General features: G+C 38.4%; 1 protein-coding gene across 1 annotated transcript in view; it reads right to left on the bottom strand.

Annotated features, from left to right (window-relative positions):
- LOC105489704 (zinc finger protein 430) overlaps positions 1-13,686 on the bottom strand; it is a 114,479-nt gene that overhangs the window by 77,533 nt on the left and 23,260 nt on the right.

The raw sequence follows: 13,686 nt of genomic DNA, 5'->3' as shown, positions 1-13,686 counted from the left end.
TACAAACTACATAAACAAGATGGCAAAGCAAAAGAACAAAGGCCCTAATTTTTTTTTTTTTTTGAGACGGAGTCTCATTCTGTAGCCCAGGATGGAGTGCAATGGCATGATCTCGGCTCACTGCAACCTCTGTCTCCCAGGCTCAAGCTGTTCTCCTGCCCCAGTCTCCAAAGTAGCTGGGATTACAGGCACGCGCCACCATGCCCAGCCAATTTTTGTATTTTTAGTAGAGATGGGGTTTTGCCATGTTAGCCAGTCTGGTCTTGAACTCCTGACCTCAGGTGATGCGTCCACTTCAGCCTCCCAAAGTGCTGGGATTACCGCACTTTGGCGCACTGGCCACCATGCCTGGCCCAAAGACCCTAATTTTTTATGGACATGTAAATGTAACAAAAACATACAACAAAAATACATCTGAGGAAAATGTATAAATAAGTTACATGTGTGAAATGCCCCAGCTGAGCACAACATAGAGAGTGACATAGAAGAAAAAGAAAAGTCTGTTACATTTACCCAACACAGCTCTTCCTGCTCCCCAATATAACTGTGCCTTTCGAAGTAAACTGCCAAGGTTTGGTTTCTTCTTTAAAAGACAATTAAAATACTGGCACATACATCTTTATTACTTGCTTCTAGGGTCCTGTCTAGACACTGGTTTCTGTCTCCTATGGACATATACTGCTGAAAGAAACTGGTATACTTTGGAATGACAGTTTAAGTCTGCTGAGACCATAGCTAAATGTTACAGCAGCAGAGAGGCTGCAGTTCCACACACAGAAAACAGGTGTAGCAAGTTCTTACTATTAAGAAGAACCAAAAATAAACCAGGCGTGGTGGTTCACGCCTGTAATTCCAGCACTTTGGGAGGCTGAGGCTGGTGGATCACTTGAGGTCACAAGTTTGAGACCAACCTGACCAACATGGTGAAACTCCATCTCTACTTAAAAAAAAAAAAAAAGTAGCCAGGTGTGAGAGTGTGCACCTGTATTCCCAGCTACTTGGGAGGCTGAGGCGGGAGAATCGCTTGAACCCAGGAGGTGCAGGGTGCAGGGAGCCAAGATTGCGCCACTGCACTCCAGTCTGGGAGACAGAGCAAGACTCTGTCTCAAAAAAAACTAAAAAAAGAAGAAACACAAACTCCTTTAATTAAAAAATAAACACAAAATTGTAGATAAGACACATAATAGGAACATGTTTGAGAGACTCCCAGGATCTCTAATCAAGACAATTGTTCAGACTATGCCAGGACAAAGCTACATTATAAAGATTGTGACAGGTAGCATTTTTTAATGTCCAAATTTCAATCAAAGATTACAAATGCATACAAAATAAGGCAATATGGTTTTATCAAAAATGTTATAAAAGTTTCAGAGAGAAACCATAAAAAATGTATGTATTAATTTTAAAAATTGAAAACAAATTGAATACTCAGTGAGTGAAACAGAAAATGAGAACTACAGTGAGAACTACAGAAAATCAGAAAAATGAGGGTAAGAACAAAAATATGTAAAATATCAGAAAAACAGAAATTATGACAGCAAAAAATATCAAAAAGACTAACTGAAAAATCCTGAAAGAAAAAAATGACATAAAAAATGAAGAAGCTCAAAAAACAAACTAGGATATACACAAAGATACTTATAACAAACATATATGTAAGCACAATTTCAAAAGTCACATGCAAAAACAGCCTCTTGGAAACTGCAAGATAAAAGTGATGTATCATTTGCAAGCATAGTCTTATAGCCAGTGAATTGTCAACAAAAATTTTGCAGGCCAGAAGGGTACTGTCTGATATAGTCAAAGTCCTGAAAAAAATAACTATCAAGTGAGTATAATACCATCAGCAAATATGTCCTGCTGAATAAAAAAAACAAAACCTTCAAAAATAACCAAATTCTGAAAAAGTGTATTGGCACTCCATATGCTCTACATATAAAAGGTGCTAAAAGCAGTTGCTTCTACTGAAAATAACATTATTCAATGAAACAACACATAGTCATAGAAAAATACATTATTTTCTGGAAAAGATATCCACAAACACAAAAATTGAATTTTTAAGAATTATTATAATGGTACAGAAAACATTTTTAATTATTCTCTAAAATTTGAAAATTAAAAGCATAGAAATCATTATAAACATCTTGTTAGTGAATATACAACATTAAAAAATATAATTCAAACATCAATGAAAACTTTGAGGGCAGATGTAATGAGAAAAAACATTTGCATGCAACTGAAGTTTTTTTCTTTTTACCAGACTGAAATATATTGTTGTATCTTTTAGAGGTGTTATGTAATCCCCAAGATAGCACAAAGAATATATTTGTATAGATACATAAAACAAAATAAGAAAGAAGTAAACATATATCAACAAAAAAATAAAAAAGACACAAATTAAGAGAGAAAATGAGGCCCGGCACAGTGGCTTACGCCTGTAATCCCAGCACTTTGGGAGGCCGAGACGGGCGGATCATGAGGTCCAGAGTTCAAGACCATTCTGGCTAACATGGTGAAACCCTATCTCTACTAAAAATACAAAAAAATTAGCAGGGCATGGTGGCGGGCGCCTGTATTCCCAGCTACTCGGGAGGCTGAGGCAGGAGAATGGCGTGAACCTGGGAGGTGGAGCTGGCAGTGAACCGAGATCTGGCCACTGCATTCTAGCCTGGGCGACAGAGCGAGACTCCGTCTCAAAAAAAAAAAAAGAGAATGAGAGACAAAGATACAAGAATCAAACAACAAAATAACATTAATGAGTCTGTTTCAGAGTTTATATATATACACATACATATATATAACTAACTTTCCAATCAACAGACATACGTTCAATAAAGTGATTTATTAAAAAAATTTTGGGGCCAGGCACGGTGGCTCACACCAGTAATCCCAGCACTTTGGGAGGCCAAGGCAGGCGGATCACGAGGTGAGGAGATTGAGACCATCCTGGCTAACACAGAGAAACCCCCTCTCTACTACAAATACAAAAAATTAGCCGGACGTGGTGGTGGGCACCTGTAGTCCCAGCTACTCGGGAGGCTGAGATAGGAAAATGGCGTGAACCCGGGAGGTGGAGCTTGCAGTGAGCCGAGATCGCGCCACCGCACTCCGGCCTGGGAGACAGAGGGAGACTCCATCTAAAAAAAAAAAAAAAAATGTGGCTGGGTGCGGTGGCTCAAGCCTGTAATCCCAGCACTTTCAGAGGCCAAGATGGGCAGATCACCTGAGGTCAGGAGTTTGAGACCAGCCTGGCCTACATGGTGAAACACCATCTCTAACAAAAATACAAAAATTAGCTGGGTGTGGTGGTACCCACCTGTAATCCCAGCTATTCGGGAGGCTGAGACAGGAGAATCACTTGAACCTGGAAGGCGGAAGTTACAGTGAGCTAAGATCATGCCATTGCACTCCAGCTTGGAGGACATAGTGAGACTTTGTCTCAAAAATAAAAATAAAAATAAAAAACCAATGTAGAAAATAACCTATATGTGATAGTCCGTTCTCAATTCTAAGTGCGTTTTAAGCAGGTTACATGGAAATAAAGTGATAAAGAAGCAGAGTGTACTGAGTCACCAGCTACCTCCTTACTGCCTTCTCTTTTACCCAGCAGCCAGGCACCAATGGGTCAGGGCCCTTGCAACTACCCCCTCCCCATCCCACTAAAAAATTTAGGTTAATTTGCAACATAGATAATTGTACCCTTTCTTATCAGCTAAGTGCAGCCACTAGGGCCACAAGTCAAATGTCTGAAGAGTTCTGAACAGTTGCGATGCATTTTGGGCTGCAACAAAATGCAACAAGACAACTCAAAAGGAAACACCTAAAGCCCTTGCCAATAGGTGACATCTGGGAAGATTGTGGCCCCATAGTAGTCCCCATAGTAGTCAGTCTATGAGGAACTGGGGGAGGGGCCTGTGCGCTAAGAGACAAATTGTTTGCTGAAACTGTGCTGTGTGTGCCTGCATGCCAGACACTCAATCTTGCAAGACTGTCATTAAGTCTCACTTTTGCTGTTCTCCAGGTCTCTGAGTCCATTCTTTGGGTTTGGATGTGTGAGTTGGTTTCTCACACCAAGATCCAACTTGCCTTTCTACAACAGTCAGCTAAAATCTAATGATAAAAAAGGACTGAAAGTGGCAAGATGGATTTAGACATTCCATACAAATATTAACCAAATGAGAGCTGAAGAGGCCAAAATAATATTACACAAGCTACATCTTAAGTCAAAAACTGTCACATTTTATAAAATATACTTTAAGTCAAAACTGCAAAGAGACAAAGAAGGACATTAAACAATAATACATTCATTTACTGGGAGCCTATGTATATATATGTGTTTGTGTGTGTTTGTATCTCACGTTAAGTTTCCAGATATATATAGCAAATATTTACAGAATGGAAAAAACACCTAGACAGTAATATAATTATGGTAGGACATTTCAATACCCAACTTTCTGTAATAAAAATAATACAAGACAGAATATTAGTAAGTGAAGAGAGGACTTGAAGGCAGTATAAAACAATTATTTCTAACAGAGGTATAGAGAAGACGCCTCAACAATATCAGGATGCATGCCCTTCTCAATAGCTCATACAACATTCTCCTTGATAGACCACCTGGTAGGCAAAAAAAGAAGTGCTAACAAATTTTTTAAAACTGAAAATTTATGAATTACATTCTATGACCAAAATGAAATGAGTATAAAACAGGCAAAACCTGAAAAATTTACAACTATATAGATATTAAACACACTCTACAGCATGCTCCTGTTCAAAGGCTGAAATAATATTTTGAAGATGTCCATACTGCTCAATGTAATACAGAGATTTAATGCAATTTTTTTAAAATTTCTCATTGCATTTTTGAGGAAATAGAAACAGCAACTCCAAAAGTAGTATACGGACTCTCAAAAGACTATAAAGTACCCAAAGTCTTCAAAAAAAAAAAGGGAACAATGTTGAAGTCATTATAGTTCCTGATTTCAAAATACATTACAAAGTTACAGAATAAAAACAATTTGGTATGAGTACAATGGCTAAAAAGTAGACTAATAGGCCGGGCATGGTGGCTCACGCCTGTAATTCCAGGACTTTGGGGGCCAAGGCAGGTGGATCACAAGGTTAAGCGATTGAGACCATCCTGGCCAACATGGTGAAACCTTGTCTCTACTAAAAATAAAAAAATTAGCTGGGCTTGGTGGCATGAGCCTGTAGTCCCAGCTACTCAAGAGGCTGAGGCAGGAGAATCGCTTGAACCGGGAAGCAGGGGTTGCAGTCAGCCAAGATCGCGCCCCTGCCTCCAGCCTGGGTGACAAAGTGAGACGCTGTCTCAAAAAAAAGTGAACTAATAAAATAGAAGTTAGCACATATATAAATGTTCACATGGATGGCCATATGAAGTTATTTGCCTACCCATAATTATTGCAGCATTGTTACTGAAAGCCAATAGGTAAAAGGAATGCAAATTTCTGTCTCCAAATTATTCAGTAGATATAATTTAAAATATAAAAATATTGGAATATCACCTAGGACTTAAAAAGCCAAAAATATTCTAACAACTATAAAGATAAACCTTGATGACATTATGCAAAATGAAATGAGTCAGCCACAAAAAGAGACTGTAGGAGATATATGAAGCAGTTATACTCCTAGAAAAAGAAAACAGAGTGGTGTTTGCAAAGTGCCAGAAAATCAGAAAAATTGGTTCTTGTTTAATGTGTATTGAGATTTAGCTTTGCAACATATAAATGTTCTAGAGATAAGTTGCATAACATTGTCATATAATTAATAAGACTAAACAGCATATTTTATTTTTTTCAAAGATGGAATCTTGCTCTAGGATGGAGTGCATTGGCGTGATCTCAGCTCACTGCAACCTCCACCTCCCAGGTTCAAGTGAGTCTCCTGCCTCAGCTTCCTGAGTAGCGGGACTACAGGCACCACCATGCCTGGGTAATTTTTGTATTTTTAGTAGAGACAGGGTTTCACCATGTTAGCCAGGCTGGTCTCGAACTCCTGACCTCAGGCAATCCGCCAGCCTTGTCTCCCAAAGACCTGGGATTACAAGCGTGAGCCATTGCACCTGGCCTAAACAGCATATTTAAAAATGTTTGATAATAAATTTTGATATGTGGTTCTGACAAGTAAAAATAAATACCTAAAAAAGATACAAAGTTATGATAATTTGTATATAATCTTCAAATCCAAGAGTGTTTCTCCCACACAAAAATAATATAGGTTCACAATAGATATTGAAATTAGGAGATGACTGCTCACCTAGACAAGACTGAACAACCATTTACAACAAACCTACATAACAAATACATGTCATAAAAAATACAGAGATAATATTTATACAGGGAAACAAACAGAGATAATTACATTGGCAATAGACATATGGCTGATTTGTATTTGATTCTGCTCCAAACTGCCTTAAATTGCACAGAGTTAAACATTGTCATACACAATTATAATATAAACAAAAACATCAAAACACACTTAACTGGTGTGAAGTGGCATACCCTAAAATATATAACATAAAAATATAAAATCGCAAAACAAAAGAAAAATATGGAATGTAAAACTTATTGGACACCATCAAGTACATCAATATATTCATGAAATAAATCTTAGAAGATGATGAATATAAGGGAAAAAGTAATACAGAGGTAAATTAAAGAAAAAGAAAGCTGAGAACTTCCCAAATTTGATGTAATAAAAAAATTCTAACCAATAATACTCAATTCAAAGTAATTTTCCTTGAAAAACAAAATAAAAATAAAGACTTTCCTAAATTAAATTTCAGGGTGTTCATTACAACTAGCACAGTCCTACAAGAAATGGTACATGGTAGCCAGACACAGTGGCTCATGCCTGTAATTCTACAGCTTTAGGAAGCCAAGGTAGTCAGATCTCCTGAGACCAGGAGTTCAAGATCCAGTCTGAGAAACACATACTCTGCACATAAACAAACACAAATGCTAAAATGAATCCATTATGTTGAAAAATAAAATGATGCTAGATGGCATCATAAAACCATATGTAAATATAAAGCTCTCTATTAAATGTAAATATACAGACAGAATTTTTTACTATCATAATAATGATACATAAAACCATTAAGGTTCTGTAGATATCCTGCCTCAGTCTCAGATGCCCACCACCACACCCAGCTAATTTTTGTATTTTTATAGAAACGGAGTTTCACCATGTTGCCAGGCTGGTCTCAAACTCCTGACCTCAGGTGATCCATCCACCTCAGCCTCCCACAGTGCTGTGATTACAGGTGTGAGCCACCATGCCTGGCCTTATTTTTTTAATTTTAAGATGTTTTATGTAATCTCCATTTTAAGATAATTACAATATACTTCAAGATGATTACATATTTATAGAAAGTATGCAAATCAAAATGAAAAAATAAAGCATGTAACAATAAAGTTAAAATAAACAAAAATTAAGGTAGTAAAACAGGAAATGAGAAAAAACTTATCTACAAGAAACACATAAAACAGGAACAATGAGGTAGTTTCTGCAGATCAACAGACTTAGTCTTTCCCCCTGCTGGCTCTGAGCAATCCGGGCAGTACAGATGTACGGAATTTCCCCCAGTGCAGCACAGCCACTCCACCAAGGGGCAGCCAGAGTGCTTTGTTAAGTGGTTCCCAGATCTCACACATCCTGACTGGGTGAGACCCCCCGCAACAGACATCATCAGATAACTTATAAAGGAGTGTTCCCACTGTCATCGGGTCATTCCCCTTCTGGGACAAAGATCCCAGAGGAAGGAGCAAGCAGTCATCTCTGCTATTCTGCAGGCTCCACTGGTTGACACCTCCAGGTGTGGGAGAAACCCAGGCAAATAGGGTCTGAAGTAGATCCCAAGCAAATCACAGCAGTGCTACAGAAAAGTGGCCTGATGGTTAGAGAAACAAACAAACAGAGGCCGGGTGCGGTGGTTCACGCCTGTAATCCCAGCACTTTAAGAGGCCGAGGCGGGAAGATCATGAGGTCAGCAGATCGACACCATCCTGACTAATACGGTGAAACCCTGTCTCTACTAAAAATACAAAAAATTAGCCAGGCATGGTGGTGGGTGCCTGTAGTTACAGCTACTCGGGAGGCTGAGGCAGGAGAACGGCGTGAACCTGGGAGGCAAAGCTTGCAGTGAGCCGAGATCGCACCACTGCACTCCAGCCTGGGCAACAGAGCGAGACACCATCTCAAACAAAAAAAAAGAAAAAAGAAAAACAAACAAACAGAAAGCAACACCAAAAACAGCACAAACAAAAAAGTCCCCGCAAGAATCCCATCCAAAGGTCAGCAGCCTCAAAGATGCAAGCTAGAAAATCTCACAAAGATGAAAAGAATAAATCAAAAAATGCTGAAAACTTAAAAAGCCAGAGTGCCGCCTCTTCACCAAATGATCCCAGCTAGCATATCTCCAGCAAGGGCACAGAACTGGGCAGAGGCTGAGGTGGATACATTGACAAAAGTAGGCTTCAGAAGGTGGTTAATGATGAACTTTGCTGAACTAATGGAGTATGTTCTAACCCAATGCAAAGAAGCTAACAACCATGAAAAACATGACAGGAGCTGTTAACCAAAACAACCAATTTAGAGAGGAACATAAATGACCTGATGGAACTGAAAAACACAACATCAGAACTTCACAGTGCAACCACAAGTATCAATAACCATGTAGACCAAGCTGAGGAAGGAACTTCAGAGTCTGAAGACTATCTTGCCGAAATAAAACAGGCAGACAAGGTTGAAGAAAAAAGAACAGGAATGAAAGAAAGCTCCGAGGTCTATGAGATTATATAAAAAGACTGAACCTATGACTGACTGGGGTACCTTGGATAGGGAGAATGGAACCAAGTTAGAAAACATCCTTTAGGATATCATCCAGAACTTTTCCAACATAACAAGAAAGGCCAACATTCAAAATCAAAAAATCCAGAAAACCCCAGTAAGATACTCCATGAGAAGATCATCCCCAAGACACAAAATCATCAGATTCTTCAAGACTGAAATTCAGGAATAAATGATAAGGCAGCCAGAGAGAAAGGCCACATCACCTACAGACAAAAGTTGGTCAGACTAACAACAGACCTTTAAGCAGAAACCCTACAAGTCGTAAGAGATTGGGGGCCACTACTCAACATTCTTAAAGAAAAGAATTTCCAGACAAGAATATCCAGGAAAACTAAGCTTCATAAATAAAGGAGGATTACAATCATTTTCAGACAAGCAAATGCTGAGGGAATTCATCACCACCAGGCCTGCCTTGCAAGAGCTCCTGAGAGAAGGGTTAAACATGGAAAGAAAAAAAAACCATTACTAGCCACTGCAAAAACACACTGAAGTACAAAGACCAATGACACTATGAAAAAACTACATCAAAGAGTCTTCAAAATAACCAGCTAGCACCATGAAAACAGGATCAAATTCATACATAGCAATATTAACCTTAAACTTTTTTTTTTTTTTTTAGATGGAGTCTTGTTCTGTCACCCAGGCTGGAGTGCAGTGCACAATCTTGGCTAACTGCAACATCTGCCTCCCAGGTTCAAGCAATTCTGCCTCAGCCTCCCGAGCAGCTGGGATTACAGATGTGCACCACTATGACAGGCTAATTTTTATATTTTTAGTAGAGGTGGGGTTTTGCCATGTTGGCCAGGCTGGTCCTGAACTCCTGACCTCAGGTGATTCACCTGCCTCAGCCTCCCAAAGTGCTGGGATTACAGGCATAAGCCACCGTGCCTGGCCTAATCTTAAATTTAAATGGGCTAAATGCCCTCATTAAAAGACACCTAATGTCAAGCTGATTAAAGAGTCAAGACCCATTGGTGTGCCATATTCAAGAAACCCATCTCACATGCAAAGACACACACAGGCTTAAAATAAAGGAATGGAGGAAAATTCATCAAGCAAATAAAAGAAAAAAAGAGGAGTTGCAATTGTAGTTTCTAACAAAATAGACTTTAAACCAACAAAGATCAAAACAGAAAAAGAAGGGCATTATATAATGCTAAAGGAATCAATTCAAGGAGCATGCAGATTTATAAAACACATTCTTAGAGACTTACACAAAGGGACTTAAACAAACTCCCACACAATAATAGTGGGAGACTTTAACACCCTACTGCCAATATTAGACCAATAATTGAGACAGAAAAGTAACAAAGATATTCAGGATTTGAACTCAGCTTTGGGTCAAATGGACCTGACAGATATCTACAGAACTTTCCAGCCAAGAACAACACAATACACATTCTCCTAAGTGCCACATGGCACTTACTTTAAAACTGATCACATAATTGGAAGGAACACTCCTTAGCAAATGCAAAACAACTGAAATCCTAACAGTCTCTCAGACCACAGTGTAATCAAATTGGAACTTGAGAGTAAGAAACTCACTCAAAACTACACAAGTACATGGAAATTGAACAACCTGCTCCTGAATGACTTCTGGGTAAATAATAAAATTAAATCAGAAACCAAGAAATTATTTGAAACCAATGAGAACAAAGAGACTATGTACTGGAATCTCTAGAACACAGCTAAAGCAGTGTTAAGGGGAAAATTTATACCACTTCATAGCCAGGTCGAAAAGCTGGAAAAGATCTCAAATTGACACCCTAACATCACAACTAAAAGAACAAGAGAACCAAGAGCAAACAAACCCCAAAGCTAACAGAAGACAAGAAATAACCAGAATCCGAGTGAAACTGAGATAGAGAAAGAGACAGAGATAGAGACAAAAAACCCTTCAAAAAATCAGTGAATCCAGGAGCTATTTTTAAAAAACATTAATAAAATAGACAGAACACTAGCTAGAGTAATGGAGAACAAAAGAGAGAAGAAGAAATAGATACAATACAAAATGATAAAGAAGATACCACCACTGACCCCACAGAAATATGAACCATCAGAAAATATTATAAACACCTCTATGCACATAAACTGAAAAATCTAGAAGAAATAGATAAATTACTGGACACACACACCCTCCCAAGACCGAACCAGGGAAAATTTGAATCCCTGAATAGACCAATAACAAGTTCTCAAGTTGAGCAAGTAATAAATAGCCTACAAACTAAAAATGCCCAGGGGCAGATGGATTTACAGCTGAATTCTACCAGAGGTACAAAGAGGAGTTGGTACCATTTCTTCTGAAACTATTCCAAATGATAGAAAAAGAGGGACTTCACTCTAACTCATTTTATAAGATCAGCATCATTCTGGTACCAAGGTCTGGCAAAGATATAACAACAACAACAACAACAACAACAACAACAACAAGAAACTTCAAGCCAATATCTCTGATAAACATTGATGCAAAAATTCTCAATAAAATACTGGCAAACCAAATCTAGCAGCACATCAAAAAGCTTATGCACCGCAATCAAGTCAGCTTCATCCCTGGGATGCAAGGCTTTTTCAACATAAACAAATCAATAAATATAATTCATCATATAAACAGAACTAAAACCAAAATCCTTATGTTTATCTCAATAGATGCAGAAAAGGTCTTTGATCAAATTCAACATACCTTCATGTTAAAAATGCTCAATAAACTAGGTATTTATGGAACATACCTCAAAATAATAAGAGTCATTTATGACAAACCCACAGCCAATATCATACTGAAAGGGCAAAAGCTGGAAGCATTCCCCTTGAAAACTGGCACAACAAGAATGCCCTCTCTCACCACTCTTATCCAACAGAGTATTGGAAGTTCTGGCCAGGAAAATCAGGCAAGAAAAATAAATAAGGGGTATTCAAATAGGAAGTCAAACTGTCTCTGTTTCCAGATGACATGATACCATATCTAGAATGTCCCAGTGTCAGCCCAAAAGCTTCTTCAGCTGATAAGATGCTTCATCAAAGTCTCAGGATACAAAATCGATGTGCAAAAATTACAAGCATTTCAATACATTAACAATGAACAAGCAGAGAGCCATATCATGAATGAACTTCCATCCACAATTGCTACAAAAAAGAATAAAATATCTAGGAATAGAGCTAACAAGGGAAGTGAAGGACCTCTTTAGGAAGAACACAAACCACTGCTCAAGAAAATCAGAGAGGACACAAATAAATGGAAAAGATAGAAAGAATCAATATTGTAAAAACAGTCATACTGCCAAAAGTAATTCAATGCTTATCCCACTAAACTATTACTGACATCTTTCACAGAATTAGAAAAAACTATTTTAAAATTCATATGGAACCCAAAAGACCCCATATAGTCAAGACAATTCTAAGCAAAAAGAACAAAGCTGGAGGCATCATGCTATCTGACTTCAAACTACACCACAAGGCTATAGTAACCAAAACAGCCTGGTACTGGTATAAAAACATACACATAGACCAATGAAAAAGAATGCAGAACTCATAAATGACTGCTTATCTACAACCATCTAATCTTTGAAAAATCTGACAAAAACAAGCAATGAGGAACAAACTCCCTATTTAATGAATGGTGTTGGGAGAACCAGCTAGCCATATGCAGAAAACTGCAATGGGAACCCTTCCTTACACCTGTACAAAAATTAACTCAAGATGGATTAAAGACTTAAATGTGAAACCCAAAACTATAAAAACCCTAGAAGAAAATCTAGGCAATACCATTCAGGACATAGGCATGGATAAAGATTTCATCATGAAAACATCAAAAGCAACTGCAACAAAAGCAAAACTTGACAAATAGAATCTAATTAAACTAAAAACCTTCTCCACAACAACAACAAAAAAACTATCAACAGAGTGAACAGAATCGGAGAACATTTTTGCAACCTATTCATCTGACAAACGTTAATATCCAGAGTCTAAAAGGAACTTAAGGAAATTTATAAGAATAAAACAAACAACCCCATTAAAAAGTGGGCAAAGAACAGGGACACTTCTCAAAAGAATACATTTATATGGCCAAAAAGCAAACAAAGCTCAACATCAGGGATCATTAGAGAAATGCAAATCAAAACCAGAATTAGATACCATCTTATGCCAGTAAGAATAATGATTTTTTTTTTTTTTTTTTTTTTGAGACGGAGTCTCGCTCTGCCGCCCAGGCTGGAGTGCAGTGGCCGGATCTCAGCTCACTGCAAGCTCCGCCTCCCGGGTTCACGCCATTCTCCTGCCTCAGCCTCCCGAGTAGCTGGGACTACAGGCGCCCGCCACCTCGCCTGGCTAGTTTTTTGTATTTTTTAGTAGAGACGGGGTTTCACCATGTTAGCCAGGATGGTCTCGATCTCCCGACCTCGTGATCCGCCCGTCTCGGCCTCCCAAAGTGCTGGGATTACAGGCTTGAGCCACCGTGCCCGGCCAAGAATAATGATTATTAAAAAGTCAAGAAACAACAGATGCTGGTGAGGCTGTGGAGAAACAGAAATACTTTTACACTGTCAGTGGGAACGTAAGTTAGTTCAATCATTGTGGAAGACAGTATGGGAATTCCTCAAGGACCTAGAACCAGAAATACCATTTGACCCAGCAATCCCATTACTGGATATATACCCAAAGGAATATAAATAATTATATTATAAAGGTATGTGGATGTGTATGTTCATTGCAGCACTATTTACAATAGGAAAGACATGGAATCAACCCACACACCCATCAATAGTAGACTGGATAAAGAAAATGTGGTACATATACACTATGGAATACTATGCAACCATA

This window comes from Macaca nemestrina, chromosome 20 (assembly GCF_043159975.1).
Source record: "Macaca nemestrina isolate mMacNem1 chromosome 20, mMacNem.hap1, whole genome shotgun sequence".
Classification (NCBI taxonomy): domain Eukaryota; kingdom Metazoa; phylum Chordata; class Mammalia; order Primates; family Cercopithecidae; genus Macaca; species Macaca nemestrina.
The sequence above is the reverse complement of the archived record's forward strand: the minus strand, read 5'-3'. Positions and strand labels throughout refer to the sequence as shown.